The sequence below is a fragment of the Sus scrofa genome, chromosome 15 (genome assembly GCF_054392235.1).
Source record: "Sus scrofa isolate SSC_HxYL_T2T_F1_AM1 chromosome 15, Sscrofa_HxYL_maternal_Yorkshire_Landrace_v2.0, whole genome shotgun sequence".
Classification (NCBI taxonomy): domain Eukaryota; kingdom Metazoa; phylum Chordata; class Mammalia; order Artiodactyla; family Suidae; genus Sus; species Sus scrofa.
Window position 1 is genome coordinate 25,492,677 of NC_139397.1, and position 10,369 is coordinate 25,503,045.

At 44.4% G+C, this 10,369-nt stretch overlaps 1 pseudogene; it reads right to left on the reverse strand.

The window, feature by feature from the left end:
- Positions 1 to 518: 518 nt before the first annotated feature.
- Positions 519 to 1,388, reverse strand: LOC146395756 (endogenous retrovirus group V member 2 Env polyprotein-like; annotated as a pseudogene).
- Positions 1,389 to 10,369: the final 8,981 nt, after the last annotated feature.

A 10,369-nucleotide genomic window follows, 5' to 3' on the forward strand; every position in this document is an offset into this window, starting at 1 on the left:
ACTGGAAGATTAAACAAACAATGTCTGAATAATAAAAGAACTATTGCCCAGCCCAGGAGAGGTGGTAACCAAGTAAAGCCTGGGATGTAGACTTTAATAGAATCCCATGTATTTTGGGCAGTGAGATTGCTGAACCCTCATAACCATTTAGCTTGTTCATAAACCTCCTAAATATTTAGTTTGAATTTCCCAGAGTTGTTGATGTATGTACAGCAAAGTTTGTTAATTACTGCACAGACATCCCCTTTTTCAGTCAGAAGATAATCTAGGGCTAACGTATTGTTAAACAGGACACTGGCTAAGGAACCTAGAGACTCCCAGAGGCCCCTTAAAGCATCACCAGTCTTTAAGGCCAGATTCTCTATGGCTTGGGTAAGATTTTTCAAATTGCTTCATGATAGGCAAACCACCCCCAGGAATGGCCAGTCCTGCCAGATTTAGTCCTAGTCCTCTTACATGGAAGATGGAATATTTATAGTGTTTTGAGAGATGGAATATTTATAGTGACACCTAATCCTTTAGGGCCAAATCATCCCCAAATGCATTCTCCCCGGAAGTGCATATTGTCTAAGAGTGGCTAGACCATTTCCTGGAGAGGCTAGAAGAAGGAGAAATTTCATTCCTTTCCCAGGGGCAGGGGGGCGGGTATTTTCTGGTGGACAGTAGAGGAATAGATGTATGGGGGTACAAGCTTAGCAGGATGAAATGGAATCAAACCAGAAACGTAAAAGGGAGGCCCAGTTAGGTATATTATTGCATCTGTAAGACAGGGGCCCTCTATCTAGTGGTCCCTGTATAGTTCTTCACTTTCCCATATTCCTCCATGCTCCATGCTCCCTGAAGGCAGATGGGAGACCATAGGTGAGTCTCCAGGAAGGAGATGCCTTTCCCCTTCCAGTAGGTACAAGAAATGCTGGTTTGGGTACCTGGGGAGAGTAGAGATGGGTCCACACATCAGTGAATCTGGTTAGGGGTCCATGAGGAGGCTGAAGTAGAAAATAACACAGGAGAAATAGAGGGTGAGCTTCCTGTCACCCTAAGGTGGATATACGCCTGGCAGGGGCAATGGGATTTTCCTTGTTCTGCAGAGAAGGGGCCACTGGACCTGGATATGGGTTTGGTTCCAAGGATCCATAAGCGCTATACACCCTGTATCAGCATAATCAATTCCACATTAGAAGTGGCCTACTTCTAATGGGTTCAGAGTTCAGGGTGAGATTCATGTGCTTGCTTACAGGCCCAAACTGGGGGTTCAGGACCACCCCCTCTCCCGGTGGGTGGGGATGACACATCCGACAATTAGAGAGTTTTTTTCCCTGAGGCCAAAATGCTGAAAAGTCGACTATTGCGTTTTCTCTCCACGTTTCCCTTCCCTCATCTTTTTCTCCCCAAAATTACTTTATAGGGGCCCTTCCATTTTGGTAATAGTTGGTCTTCAGGGGAATCCCTCCTTCCAAGCCTTAAGAAGAACTGTCTCCAGGGCTAAGTGAAGGGGTTGCTCTCCTCTATATCTGTAGGAAGAGCTGGCAGTGTCTTATGGGCATGATCCCAGATTGCCTTCTGAACTTGCCCCAGGTTCATAATATATTGTAAGGCATGGCTCACTGCTTCATAGAGTATAATGTCAGTGTTAAGAAACAGCCTCCTATTGGTCATCTCAAATGGGCTAAGCCACAGATTACTCCTTGGGGCTGCATGTAAGTTGGGGAAGTAAATTGGTCCAATGTTCATGGGTAGTTTTAATTTACCCCTAGGGCTTGCCTAGAGCCCCTGTGTGATTTTTGCTATAAGAGAGAGCCCATTATCACTCCCGGAGGGACTTCCAAGTCCAAACCAAGGAGTAATTTCCTCTAGAAGGGATTTACAGTCTCTAGTAGCTTTTTCAGATTGGATGGGGAAGGCTTCCAACCCAGGGGCGAAGGTGTCAACAATAGTAGTAGATATCTGTATCATGACCTCAGGGTCATTTGGGTGAAATCTAACTGCCAATCTTTCCCTGAATATGTCTCTCAGTGTTGAACTACTTTGAGTACTGAAGGGGGGAAGAGGTGAGCCTGAGAGTTATTGTGGGCTCACAAACCTGAGGCAAGGGTTACTGTTCCTTTAAGCCCCTTCCCAGAAAAGGTCTTTTGCACCGAGTCCCATAGCACATCCCTCCTATAGTGGGTGGCATCATGCAAAATCTTGACGAGGTTTCACTGTTAGGACTCAGGGAGAAGCACCTCATCATCCTTCATGTTTGTTTTTTTTTTAATGGTTGCAGGTGCAGCATAAGGAGGTTTCTAGGCTAGGGGTTGAATCAGAGCTGCAGCTGAGGCCTATGCCAAAGCCACAACAACACCAGTCCAAGCTGCATCTGCATCCTATGCCACAGCTTACAACAATGCCAGATCCTTAACCCACTGAGGGATCAAATCTGCATCCTCACAGACACTATGTCATGTTCTCAACCCACCAAGCCACAATGGGAACTCCATCCTTCATGTTCTAAGTACAACTTCTCTTCTCACAGCCTCACCTTTCAGCCTCTCCTCGTTCCTGTGAGGAATCCTAGGGAAGGTTAGGGAGTTTAGAGTGGCAACTTACCAAGGCCATGATTTGTTCAGGCTCTTGTAATCAAGCTCCCTGTTTTGCAGTTCAGTCAGCTTTGCTGTTTCCATAGCTCACAAACTAACCATCCTTCTAATGGCTCCTACAGTGAATGACTGCCCCCTGTGTTGAGAGCAACATCACTTCTAAAAGGGCCAAGATTAAATCCATATGTTTTATGGGAGAATTTCTAGCAGTAAACAGTCTTCTTTTCTTTCCAAATGGCAGCAAGAGCATGTAGCACATGGAACCCATATTTAGAGTCAGTATAAATATTTAATTTATTATCCTTTATAATTGCAGAACTCTCATTAATGCAATTAGTTCGTCTTTCTGGGCTGAGCTCTAGGGTGGCAGGGCCTTGGTTTCTTCGACTTTATCTAGACTCAATATTGCACACTCACTTTTTGGGTTTCCATTTCTACAAAGCTGTTCTCATCAGTAAACCACTCAACCTTAGAGCTGTCAAGAGGTTCATCTAGAAGATTCCAGACCTGCTGAAGTAAGCTTGATCTATGTTCTCTGTACCCTGATGCAATAAATCTTCATTCTTAACAGCTGTGGGCAGAGTTTCTGGGTTCAAAATTGGGCACACATTTAAAGTAATATTGTGGGTGCCCTTTAGGAGAGCCCACTATTTAAACTTCCTTAAGACAGCAGGTGATGTCTCTTGACTTCTAGCACAGGTTATACCTGATGAGTATTTTCCCAGAGTGAACTTGGAAGTCTCATTACCCACAGGTCTGCGGCTGCTACCACCCACAGGCAGCTGGGCGATCTCAGGGCTGCTGACTGCAATTGTCTTAAAGAATAAGCCATGCCCTGTTATCTAGTCTCAGCTTTTGAGTAAGGACTCCCAGTGCTATTGCTGACCTCTTACAAATATACAGCATAAGTGGCTTGTCTAACTTTGGAAGCCCCAGTGCTGGTGCTTTCCTCAATTCAGTCTTTGGAATCTCAAAGCCTCACTGGTGATCCTAACTCCACTGGAGGGGTTCCCACTCTTCTCCCTTTAGAGCCTTATGTAGGAGTTTTGTTATAAGGCCGTCATTTGCAGTCCAGTTACATCAGAATCCAGCCATCCTGAGAAAGCCTCAGAGCTGCCTCTCTGTTGCTGGAGATATAATTTACTAGTTGTCTATTTTCTGACCTATTCCCAGGTCTCCCACTCCTGGCATAAAAAAACAAAACAAAACAAAAAAAACAAAAAAACAAAAAAAACCCTCTGTATGTTGAACCCTTTGCTGTGAGATCTGAGTATTGGTGGGGGAGACTTTGTATCCCCTTTCAGCCAGAAAATGTAGGACCTTAACACCTTAACCGTATTCTGATCTGAATCTTGTTTTGTCTTACTACTTATCAGTAGGTCATCAACATTTTCTAAGAGAGCCCCATTTTTCAGGTTCAGTTCTTGCTAACATATTTCCAAAAAGGTGGGGGCTCATGAAACTTTGCAGAAGCACTGTCCAAGTGCATTGAGTAGCCTTTAGGATGTCGGGGTCCTTCCACTCAAAGGCAAGGAAAGAGTGTAGATCTAGATGTAGGGGAATACAGAGTAATGCATCTTTGAGGGTCAACACAGAGAAACACTGAGCATTCCCTGGCACCTAAGTGAGGAGGGTGTATAGGTTTGGCACCAGTGGATGAGTGGGGATGAATGCTTCACAGTCAGTCATCACAGTCTTGCACAAACCAGTACTCCCCATCGTTTGGCTTTGGGACCAGAAAATTGGGGTGTTGCAAAGAGTCCTGGGCTGAATGAGTCCATGTTTGAAGAATTTGGTGTGCAGTGGTGGTTCCCCCTCACGGTTTCAGGCTTTAAAGTGTATTGCCTTTTCCAGGGATATTTCCCTTCAGGCTTTAATCTTATTTCTATCAGGGGAAGATGCTCAGCCCTCACTGGCACTGAAATATCCTGTGGAATTTCTTGGACCTTCTCATAATTTACCAGCTCACCATACACTTTCTCATTCCTTCTTGTAAGCAAGTCATATATGTCTCATCCTGGCCTGACCTACATGATCCTCTTTATTCCAGTGTGGGCCTGTGTCTAGGATGGTTGCACTGCCCATTTAATCAACATGGTGGCTCAGATTGGTGTCTAGTAGGCTGTCTGCATGTTCCTTGGTCTTTCTTAGTATGGCCTTTTCAGCTGGGGTGCAACAGTGAACCAGAACAACCATGAGGTCCTTCCAGGTTAGGGAGAAATGTTAACCCCAGTCTGATAAATTCATCCCTAAACTTGGGATTTATTTGCGAACCTGTCAGAGCCCTCCTTACAGATGCCTAGGTCCCCCATCAAAAAGGGGCCAAGTACCCTACTAATCCCTCTGCTCCCATCAGCTACCTTGTGGAGAGGGTAGAGACCTTGTGGGACAAAAGCGGGGACTAACTTTGAACTTGATCAGAGCCCCACTAGGGACAGCACTGGGAGCTCTGATTTTGAGATTTCTGGTTTAATAGAGTAAGGTGGGGGTTCAGATGCTGAAGGTGACATTGAAGGGGAAGAACTGGGGACCTGAGTTCTGGTCCCCAGGAGAGGAAGATGCTTTTCACTCAGAAGAGGCTGGGTATGACAGGGTGATCCGTGAGGAAATCTGGCTCTGAATCTTTTTGGGATGAAGCAGAGATCAACCATGCACACAAGACAAGTGTCCCTCTGACGGGCCTCCTGATAAAGCTTTATGGAGGTCTGCAAATAAAGGCTTTCTTCCCACGTTTTAGACAGCTTATAAAATAGGTCCGGCTGTAAAATGGCGTTAAAATTAAAGCTATCCATTTTGAGTCCACGGCTCCTGGTTGCCCAAGGCACATTGGGCCAAACCATATTACAAAAAAGCCCAGCTTGTTCCTTTTTAAGCCAGCTAACTCTAACTGTCCCTGGTTGCTAAAAATGCAACCCAAGAGGGAGTCTTAAGGAATTCTGGGGGTGCTTCCCATTTCTATACTCCCAATGACCAGTGATTAAAGGTCCAGGAGAAGGACGGAGTCCCCCAGGACATTGCATCAGTCATGTAATTACCTGATCATTTCTGGTTCCAGAAACTGAGAAAGGAGGAAATGAAGACATGAATAACAAGCTAGGGAGGACAGGGAGGGAGCTGATGGGGACTCCAGGTCTCATGGCCTGAGGAGTCCCACTCTTGCCTCAACCTTGTACCAGGTGCAAGTCTCGCCAACCTGAACCCCTCCCTCCTTGCTGACTGAAAAACAACATATCAGGTGCTGGTTAAGGCAGGTGAGCAAAGAAAAATCTGGGACTTCAGGGTCTATGAGGGAAGAGGCTCAAGTATCATCTAAATGGTCTTCACAGAGGCAACCATGAGAGTTTCCAGGGGAACAGAACCAGGAAGAAGGAAGGACAGCAGAGGAGATGACAGAACTATCCTGCCTTCAGTTGAGGGCACAGAACAGAAAAATACTAGGAGGTAACACAGAGGTCACCCCAAAAGGGGGCCTCCAGGATGGAGAGTGGAGGGTTCAGATATAGAGTAAGGAAGAAAAGAGGAAATGAGAGAGAGAGAGCCTGCCTTTTCACCCATCCCTCAGAGGGTATCTCTTCAGGCAGTCCAGTCTGGTACCTCTTGCAGGAGAGCGAGCAGAGGGAGGCTCTATCCACCATCCCTGGGGTGATCAGCATTGGAAACCAGTGCCAGTGAGCTCTAATTCACAACTGGGATTTTAACCTTGGAATGGGAGTTGAACCAAGGGGGTGGGGTGGGGAAACTTTGAGAAGTTTCTGGCAACTGGGTTTCCAGCCAGTACACAATATGAGCGTTGAAATCTATCGCTCTCAGGAACCTGCCATCAAGGAGGGCCCCCCAGACCAAGGTCTTAGTGCAGGGAGTAAGCCCTTCCTATCTGTCAGAGTTGCTATGGGCCAAAGGGAGCACCATCTTCCAAGCTGCCAGGAGCGATGCTGGAGCTGCCCCATCGTCCACTTTTCAAAGGACAGAAAAGCAGAAGGGGAAAGAGAAAAGAAGTAGAAAGACTAGAAGAGAAAAAAGAGCAGAGAAAGCATGGCCTGAACAAGGATAATGAGACCTCTGGAGCTATGAAGGCGACTTATCAAGCTCCATGATGCTGAAGCAAAAATGTTCAGGATCGAAGAAGCTGCTTACAGTCTTCTGGAAGAGACTCCTCCCTCCCCATCCTCTGGGGTGGAGTGGCCACAAACTATGTTACTAACCAGGCCTCTGCAACTGTTTAATCAACAGACATGGACAAAGGCCAGAGGAGAGTTTGAGGCAAGGCTTTATTGGGGTTTATGCTTCAGCATAAGAGGGTAAAAACACGAGGCAGGATCACCCGCCGCTGGCGCTTTGTTCCTTAATAGGGGTAAGGGTAGGGCGGATCTATGGGCTGAGGTGGTGGTGGAGGCGTGGTTTGGTTGCAGCCCTGGTCCTCCTGGGAGTGATGGGTAGACCAGTCACTCACAGTCCTTTCTTTGCTTTGCACCAGGCAGCTGTAATGCAGTGGACCAGCTACTAGTGTCATCCCAGGAAGGTCGCCAAGCACGAAAGCTGGAAGTCCCTGAGAATATGTCATTGACCACCTTCGAGGAATCGCATCCTGCTGAAAAAGTTTTTTCCTTTTGGTCTGGTTTCAGATCATCAGCCTCCTGTTTCGGTAGGTGTTGTCCGGGTGCAATTGTTCTTGCAAGTTTGCGGGTTTCAGCTTCCCATTGTTTAAGAAAGTATTGTCAAGATGCAAGTGTGTGCAGATGATAGGCTGTTGTTTTGGGAAGTAACATCCAGGTATGGGCAGATGACCTCAGGTCCCAGCCTATCTCAACAGAAAGAAGCTGTCTTCTTTAAAGACATACTTCCCCGTTTCTTTTCTGAATATCCCATGACCAGAATATGGAAATGGGGCCAATTAGACGTACCCAGTAGGGACTACTGCTGGGGGAGTAATGTAGAGATGCAGGAAACACATCAGAATTTGTTCCTGGTGGCAGAGGGAGAGGCAGTGCTGCTTGGAGCATTGGTAGGCTCCACAGTGTGGCCGGCAGCATCCTAACAAGGCTCCATCTAAATCATTGTTTGAATGTAGGTCTAGCCTATCATCCTCAGGTGTAACCTGTCTATTTTTCAAAGACTACTTCTCCAGCCCTCCTGTCAACACCAGCTCTCTATAATCCAATTAATTCCTTTTTAGCCTATTTTAACTTCAGCTGACTTGTATTGCTTGTATTCTAGAGGCTTGAACAGTATTTAAATATTCCCACTGAAATATCTAAATATTCCCCACCATGGAAGTTCTTTTTCTTTGGTGAAAAGATTAAAGAGCTCTTTCGGGTATGGGGGAATATGTTGGTGAACATGAGAAGTCACAGTATTAAAAGATCAAAGTGTATACCTAGCAGACTCAACCTCTATCCTGACAATAGTTACTGTGAAAATTTTAATATCCCTCTGGTAGCTTTTCATGCATTTCGAAAGTAAATGTGTCTTTATTTTGAGGGGAATTATGATGAAATAGTTAGATACCTACTAATCTTATCATCAAAGAACATTTTCCTATGTCTTTGTTTGGAACACTGAAAACTGGTACCCAGGTTTTGAAAAAAGGGTGGGCAATCAAAACGGAAGGGCCTTTTCCCACTCAAGTACGGAGATTTGGCTGGAGTTTCTCCCTCTTTGTTTCTCAGGGTTAAGTACTAATATACCTCTCCAAAGTCCTTGTGTATAAGCAGCAGTTTCTGTACTTAGGTTTGTAGTTACTACTATTACAGAATATTTTGCCTTTACCTTTCTTACAGAAGATGTGCGAGATGTATGTAAATATGCGGTTCTGTTGGACCTATCTCTGAAGCCCAATGTTAGCATTGTTTCAGGTCACATTTTAGAGATCTTCAGTAGAGGCTCTATGTCCCAACAGCAGGAAAGACATTTTTTAACTTTTATATACAACCTGATAAGCTGAAGCATTTTGAGCTCACTCTTTCCAAGCCCATGAAGCTAATGGTAAACCTCAAGGTGGTCAATAATTCCCATCAGTCCCTGCGTCGTCTGTGTCTCTGTGACCTCAGAAAGGAAGCTTCTGCAGCAGGGTGAGATACCTTGTGGTTAACCTTTCCCCTGGGTCATAGGCAGAGCATTCCTCTTCTCCCTGCTCCTCTCCCATGGATTTCTATCAACGACTAGGGTCCTGTGGGCCTTCAGTGAGCTAACATATCAGAGTACTCAGCACCCTGAGGGGCTGGTTTCTCTTTTATTCAGCAAATATTTACTGAGCGTATGCATGTGTGTTGGCATTATTCCTGTTGCTGTGCGTACAACACCAGACAAAACTCATTTCCCTTCTCTGTAATCTCCTGACATTCCAGTGAAGAAGAAAGGCAATAAACTTGGAAGAAAGGTGTGTAAATATTGATGGGTGTGTTATATTAAGTAAGGTGGCCAGGAAAAGCCTTTGTAGAAATGACATTTGAAAAGAGATTTGAGCCTAGTGGGGTTGAGTAATGTGAACATATATGGGAGGTAAAGGATGCTCCAGGCTTAGTGACAGGAAATGCAAAAGCAAGGCAGAGGGGGTGAGTGTTTATCTGACAAGCACAGAAGGCCAGCGTGGCCAAGATGGAGTGAGCAAGTGAAAGAGGTGTGAGTGCTGAGAGAGAGGCAGTCTGAGACCAGATCGTGTGGACCCTATGAAGGGTATAACTGTATCTCAAGACCAACAGGTAATATGTCACACATGAAAAATAAATTTATTATTATAGTTTAGACATGTACCTAAGTGAAAATGTTATGAATGAATATTAAAATATTCATTTTGGAGTTCCCGTTGTGGCTTAGCAGGTTAAGAACCCAAGTAGTCTCTGTGAGGATGCAGGTTCGATCCCTGGTCTCACTCAGTGGGTTGGGGATCTGGCATTGCTGCAAGCTCTGGCATGGGTCTCAGACGCAGCTAGGATCTGATGTGGCTGTGGCTATGTTGTAGGCCGGCAGCTGCAGCTCCAGTTCGACCCCTAGCCTGGAAACTTCCATATGCCTCGGGTGTGGCTTTAAAAAGAAAAAAAAATGTATTTTAATCAGTTTTTGGTAATGATATGATTTTATATTTTTAATAAATATGTAAGTACATTAACATAAAATATAAATATATCTATACTTATGGATGTAGATATATAACATAGATAGCATGTACATGCTTCTAAACTGTTCTCATTGCATGTATTTATACCAGCAATCTGACCAGCAATGAATGCGAATGAATAAACACAAAGAAAATTCCTAGACTGAGGTATTTCTTAAGGTCACAGCCAGTGTTATTTTTGAATATGAAAATGCATGTGAAATGCCCTTTAGAGGTTGTCTCTTTAATCCAAAGAAAACAAAACAAAACAAAAATTTGTGTTTGTCTATTTAGTGAGCTTTAACCTTCAGGGAATTGAAAGAGGTTGGGGAAGGAAGAGGCATTTTATGTGAAATTAAATGATTTCGGCCAATTAGATGGTAGACACTTTACCTGTTCTTTTTTTTAGTATAACTTTTTCTCCACCTTAAAATAGACTGCCATACAAATTCTGTAAATATAGGTAGATATTGCGGTCCTGCAGAAACATAAAGTAAATATGGATTTGCTCCCCAAATATAAACTGTTCTTTTCCCAAGTTATATTAACCCAAAAAAAAAAAAAAAAAAAAATCAGGCTTTAAGGTTGCAAAAAAACTGCCTAAGTTGTCGAAAGTTAATAATCCTAGTCTCGGCTGGTCTAGTAGAAGGTGATTCACACTTAGAGTTTAGAGAGAAATGGCTCCACTAATTAAATATCT